Consider the following 7112-nt stretch of genomic DNA (forward strand, 5'->3'; position numbering starts at 1 on the left):
GCATTAATAATAGAAATTGAAGTATTATTACTCAGTTAACTCAAGAAGACTTTTAAAATAAAATTTTCAAATTTTGGGACCATGCCTAACATCATTAAACAACATTTGAAACTTTACGACATAATTAGACAAAGGATGGAGTATGAAAATCGAAATTAGATCATTTTCGGTCTAACTAATACACATGTCAAAACTTGAGGCGATTTGTAAGGCAAAATGGCTAGCTTAATACAACACAATGCAACATCAACAAGCATTAAATATCAAGAACAATTGGGTCATGTTTTGAATGTAAAGATCAAAATTATTCGTTATAAGATGAAATTTCAAAAGATTTTTGGATAGCATTTTAAGGTTAAATTTCGATTTGAAATAATACATGTCGTTATTGACAAAGAAAAGTCAAAACTTAAGCATGACAAGAGTTTTGGGCCTCAATAGTCAACTAAACTAAGTCTTTAAACACGAAAAATCAAAGCTTACGCATGAACGTTATGGTTTCAAAATTTTCGGAACAAAATTTTCAAGACAAGATTCAAACATATGATAAGAATTACCAATAACAACCAAACTTTAGTCCTTGTTAAATAATCAACCATGCAATAAACACCAAATCAATTATTGACTCGGGAATTTTATAACATTTTCGGACAAAATTCAATATGAAATTTTATACTTGACATCATACATGTTATAACAAGGTGATTAATATCATGATTCAAACAAGACATGCAGTTAATTGATGACATTTGAAGGGAATAGTGTGAATTTAAACGAAATCATATTGTGACAAATTAAGAGCAATGAGAAATCACTCACGTTGTTTAATTATCAAGAATTAAGGAAATAAAATGGAGTAGAAAGCTTAAGTCCTAGCAATAAGCATACACAGTGGGGGGTTTGGAAAAAATTTAAAGATATTTTGGTATTTTTGTTATAAGAAACGATAAAGAAATGCAAGAAATAAGGTAATAATGCGAATTTTGCGAATTTCACAGCCCAGAAAATGGCACTCGGTCGAGTACCAGTCCACTCGGTCGAGTGCCCTCTCCACTCGGTCGAGTGGCCCTACTTCCAGAAACTTTCAAGTTTCTTGAAAATGGTCCACTCGGTCGAGTGATAGGGTTCACTCGGTCGAGTGACTGATACTCGGTCAAGTACTAGCTCGCACTCGGTTGGGTGCCTCTCTATGGTTTGTAATTTTCGACTAAGGAATACTTTTCTTATACAAGCGACTATTTTAGTAACGACTATTACTAATCACACTCTAACTATAACATTAGTGAAATTCCAAATATAGATGCGGTATTGAAATGCTAAAGAACGGGGCTATTGCCCTTCACACACCCACGCGTAATAATAATTCTCAAAACATGTCATACGTATCATTACTTTCATCCAACTTCTACACGTTATCACATACCATATGAACAATCATATCATGCAAGAATCCTATCAACTATGCAATTTACGGCGTCAAAACGTATCATATTCAAACATGCAACACTCGTACAAATAATTGCATTTCACTTGAAACAATCCTCTGCTCATATCACAAATACCTCATTCAAGTAAACATTTCCATTCCATCATTTCAACTGTAACACCCCTAATTTCCATAATATAATTCTATAATTTTATTTTCCCATTTTTCATATTTTATTTTCGGGAAAATATCCGTCTCTTATCTTTTGGGCTCGTTGGGCTCGAAAAACCGATGAAGACCCGCTCGTTCCTTGGGTCTCACGTGTTTTTGGTGTAGATGGGTGAGTTTTGGGCCTAAACCTAGAATAAACCCATGAACTTCTCTATAAATATAAGAAGGGAAATCAAACCCTTACTTCTCTTTTCTCACAAAACCCTAAACCTAAATTCTCTCCTCCTCTCTTCCTCCCTTGTGCCGCGCGCCCCTCGCCTAGGGTTTCGTGCCATTCTTCCTCTTCCTCCTTCCTTCATCATCTTTCGTGCTTAGATCGATCCTACTTCTTGGATTTATCTATCTTCTTCGTAAGTTTTATGTTTTCTCATAGTTTTATAGTTTTTATAGTTTTTATATATATAGTTAGTATATTTATTAGTTTCGTTATCTTTGGCACGTGGATGATTTTAATGAAGGCGTGGAAGTTGCACCTAGAGAAGACGTTTATATCGTTGAAGACGATCTCTAGGGTTTATTTGCTTAATAAGGTAACTAGGTGTTTTCCTTTAATTGTGTTTATGCCAATTGATGTAATTAATATGATTTAATGAATGTTTTGTATGATTGGTACATGTTAGATTGTTTATTATCATGATTAATTGTGTTTTCGTATGTTTGTATGTGTTTTGTGCATTAATTATATATGATATGTTGCTTATGCATTAATTTATGGATGTCATGAGCGTAATTAGGGTTTACAAATGAACCCTAATGGCGGCATGATAGGCGGCCAAGAGTTCTCTCCAAAGTTATAGCTCAGGCTAGTATAACATTGATGATGATTCAAGTGTTATAGCTGAAGTTAGTACAACTTTGGGGTAGTTACTCTAGTTATGGCTGAAGCAACTATAACATTGAAGTACGAGATAAGGTTATAGCTGGAACTAACGTACCCTGAGATTTATGGCTAAAGGTTATGGTTGGAACTAGTGTAACTTGAGATTCGTGTCAAGGTTATAGTTAAGGTAGGTATAACTGCAAGTCGTATATATTGAAGTTATAGTCGAGGTTACTATAACCTCGCACCTAGGGTCTATGTTATGGTTAGGGTTGCTATAACATTGAGTGGTTAATGTTAAAGTTATAACTGAAGTTACTATAACATTAGTTGCTTATACTTGTCCGCATGTTGTGTTGTGTTCAGTTGTTATTTGACATTATGTTGCATATATCTTTGGTTACTCTTGTTCATATGATAAGTAGGATGGTCGGTTATACTATTCTACGAGTTGAGTCGTGATGTTGTTCACGCATGTTAGTACAGTCAGTTATACTGTGCATTTGTGGTGATACCCGTCGTTGTGAGTACCAAAAATAGAATTTATAAAATCTATTAAAACTAACAGAAGCTAGTGGTAACAGGGTCGAACCACAGAGAGGCGGATGTAATTATTAGTTGTCTAATTTCAGTCTAAGGTAACGAATGTGAGGGTTGAGTTGATTTGGTCTATAGCTAAAACAAATAAACGAGCTAATAAAAGAAATAGATTAAATCAAATAATAAAAAGGGGTACTAAGATGGTCGGTTCACTGTAGTTTCGGCGGCAGCAAACTAGGTAGGTCTAAAACAAACACGTGAGACGGGAAAATAAGAGGTCCTCTCGGTCCACTCTCACAAGTAACATCTTTCGATCTCGCTACAAGTCCCTAATATCACTAATACTAACTTTCGTCCTGAAAAGTGACTAAAAGGCTAAACTAACTTATCTTCCGATCTCGTTAATCTAGTCGTCTTAATTAGGTAGGCTATCTCCCTTCCCTATCTTTCGATCTTTATTGGGTCGGTCAAATCCTAAACATTCAACTAGTCGTGTGCACTCGATTCGTCAAATATAGAAATTAAATTAATTAAAACGAAGCATATCTTACGAGGCCAGTCGATCGACCAAGGTAGGCGGTCGATCGACCGTGGCGCGATTCAGGGTTCCCTATTCTAATGCCGCCTACACTACAGATTCCCTACATCCTAGCACAGGGTAATTAGCTACTCATGACTACGATAAAAACAACAGTAAAATTGACTAATAAAACTACTAAATTCATGCTTGAAATAATTCAACAAACAAAGAGCATAAGATGATGATTTCGGCTTTGGGAAACTAACTAGCAATTCCTATACTACGAATGAAATAAGCAACGAGACAGAACGGAAGAATACCGAAAGGGAATCACAGGCAAAGATCCAGAACCGAAAGCGAAAGTAATTGTCTTGAACACGGATTAATATTTAGAACCCTAATTCTAAATGCTAAACTAAAACTGAATAAAAACTCGACGAAAAGGGAACTCCCTTATGATGAAACTAAAGCTGCGTTATATAGGAATACAACGTAGTTCTTATTTCCTAAAACCTAATACAATGGGCTTCAAACTTCTCGATCTTTTAATTCACGTCTGAAAGAGCGTCTTGGTCGATCGACCATGCAAGATAGTGAATCGACTGCTCTTCGTTGTACAGTGGCTACTGGAACTCGTGGGTTGGTCGATCGACTATGGGCAGCGGTCGATCGACTGAAGTAGCTGATACTTGACTTCTAACTTCTCGTGGATTTGTCTTTCGGGCCTCGAAATGCGCACCAAGCTCGTTCCTTGAGCAAATACTTCACGTCAAATGCAATGCAATATACTCGGGGACGGATTTGGCTCAATATCTACTCATTTCCGCATAAATCTGCAATATTACATAAAAATACGAAAGTAGACGAAATGGGGCAAATATTAGCCTTAAACCACATAAATGAGCTCTGAAATGCGTGTAAAATAGGGTGTAAAACATCATATAAATGACACGCATCAAACTTCCCCAAACCAAACCCTTGCTTGTCCCCAAGCAAGAACTAGACTCGATCCTAAAACCTAATAGAACGAGTTCAATCTCAGAGCGAAATGCACATGTAAAGCCTAAACCAATTTAATGCAACAACCAACAATCAATTAGAAATGTGAATCATGCAAACGAGTTATGTAGTCGTCAAAAACTGCTGAACCGTCAACTATAGAGACTTATCAAATTGGACTCTCACGGGTCGCTCAAATCACTCAATAAATACAGGTGAATATATGTGAAAGATAAAAAGAATTCATTTTGTTAGTGACACTCACCTAACTATGACCTATAAGAACATGCCTGCAATATAATATGAAAGTAATATCTACAACCGTACATATGCATTCCAACCGAACAAATGACCATGACACATGCCGAGGTAAATAAGGGATATGTGAGGTAATGGGCAGGAAAGGCAAAACATTTATGGGAATGTGGGGGTACAGGTGATCAAGATAGTACCGTAACAAAACCATATGACAATATCCACTTCTTGCTCAAACTTCGATCCACACGGTGCTATAGCAAGCACAAAACTCACAATCTTCGAAATAATCAACTCCCCATAAGATACAAATGAAACATGGGAGCAAAAAATCGCCATTTGAATAAAGACTTGAATCATGAGAATTGATTTCTTTTCTTCTTGGGTGTCGGTCGATCGACCAAGTAGAGCAGTCGATCGACTGCATTAAACAGTACAACACTCTCTTTTTTCTTTCTTTTTCGAATCATTTTTCTTTTCTCTTCTTTTTTTTCCAATTTTTCTTTTTCTTTCTTTCCTTTTTCCAACTTCCCAACTTCATCTCAAAATGAGCATATGCCACCAAAAACAAAGTTATACGCTCCGTCAGCTAGAGGCAGTGGTTATACGCTCTGACAAGTTAGAGGCAGTGGTTATACGCTCTAACGAGCGTTCGCTCTATTCGCTATGCTTGATTGCTAGCTTTGTGCCTTCTGTTGCTGTGGATTGTGTGTCACCATGTTTGCTAAGCTTCAATGCTAGCTTTGTGCCTTAGGTTGTTGTGGGTCGTTTGTCTCTACTAGTCTTGTAAGTGTTCATGGTCTAGTTCTTGCATATGGTCTAGGTTTGCATGATTGCATTCGTTTAAGATTGATAAGTCATGGTAAGCTTTGTTGGGTCTTTCATGAGTATAGATGATCTCGCATGTTTACTGGTTTTACATTTCATTTGTTAATGATTGTTGATTATATTCAATTGTTGTAAACATGACTGGGAGAGCATCTAGTTACTCCCGACTGAATTGTCGACCCCCTTCTCAGGTTGTTCAGATGTTGCTGACTGGTTGATACTTGCTTGGGGAATGTGCGAAGCGAGCTTAATAATAAAATAGGAGTTTGCTTTAATGTTTTAAGAACCTTTTGAATAATGTATTAGTTGTTTTGGAATTAGTAGCGAACCGGATTGGTCAGGTGTTTCCGCCACCTTGACCCTTTTATCAGTATCGTACTCTGATATTTACTTTATATAAGTTTTTCCTTTGTTTTATAATCCGGGTTGTTACATCACCTATCTCACATTATCATATGCTAATGAAAGGTTATATCAAGCAAGAAGATAAATCTATAAACTCGTATCAACACATACAAAACCACGTCATGCGATGAGTTTCCAACTTAACATTTTTTTTCTGGTGAAATGTTAAATTTGCATTAATAATAATCATGAAGTACATCCACCAATTTATATCATTTTACAACCTACATAATTGCGCAATACAACAGCTTACATGAAATGCATATAGCTACACAAGACCAAGATTTATAAGCTACCCCTTTGCTGCAGATTCTATAGTAGTCCCATGTCTTCTCTTTATCCGCGATTTAAGCTGATGCTTCACCTGTTGCAATACTCTGGACGGATGATCAACTACCTGTTCAAATCTACATCTATTTCTCACCATCCAAATCAGATAAATCAATGCCACCACAGCAGCAAATACAACCTGCCTTTTCATCAAAGATTTCATCTTCAGTTTTGTGCACCAGAACACTGCATTCTGTGCAGGAATACATCAACCCAGCCAACAGTTCACTAGTTGCAGACACATTTTGCTATAAGTACATTCAAAATAAAGATGATCATGAGTCTCTGAAGCTGATCCACACAGATCACACCCCTCGGCAACTACGATGCCATGCTGCATAAGTTTGTCTTTAGTTGAGAGCCTCCTCATAGCATAAAACCAAGCTATAAAAGAATGCTTTGGAACATTCAATCTATTCCAAACCACATGATACCAACTCACCTGTGCCAAATGTGCCATTAACCAATCATAACCTACCGGAGGAGTATATATCCCATTGCTAGTCCCCCACTGGCCATTAACATACCCAGACTTCATTATCTCTTTCACTCTACATATTTGGCGCCATGTCCAACTGGTATTGATAGAGGGTTGATAATCATACCAGTCTTGTTGCTTCATATACACATGACTCACCCATCGAATCCATAAATGATCCTCTTTGCAAGCTAGCCAGCATGTGTACTTTCCAATCATAGCCACATTCCAAAGTTCACTGTTAATAATGCCCAATCCACCTTGTTTCATGCCTGTACAA

This window comes from Silene latifolia, chromosome 6, assembly GCF_048544455.1.
Source record: "Silene latifolia isolate original U9 population chromosome 6, ASM4854445v1, whole genome shotgun sequence".
In the NCBI taxonomy this organism is placed as follows: Eukaryota; Viridiplantae; Streptophyta; class Magnoliopsida; order Caryophyllales; family Caryophyllaceae; genus Silene; species Silene latifolia.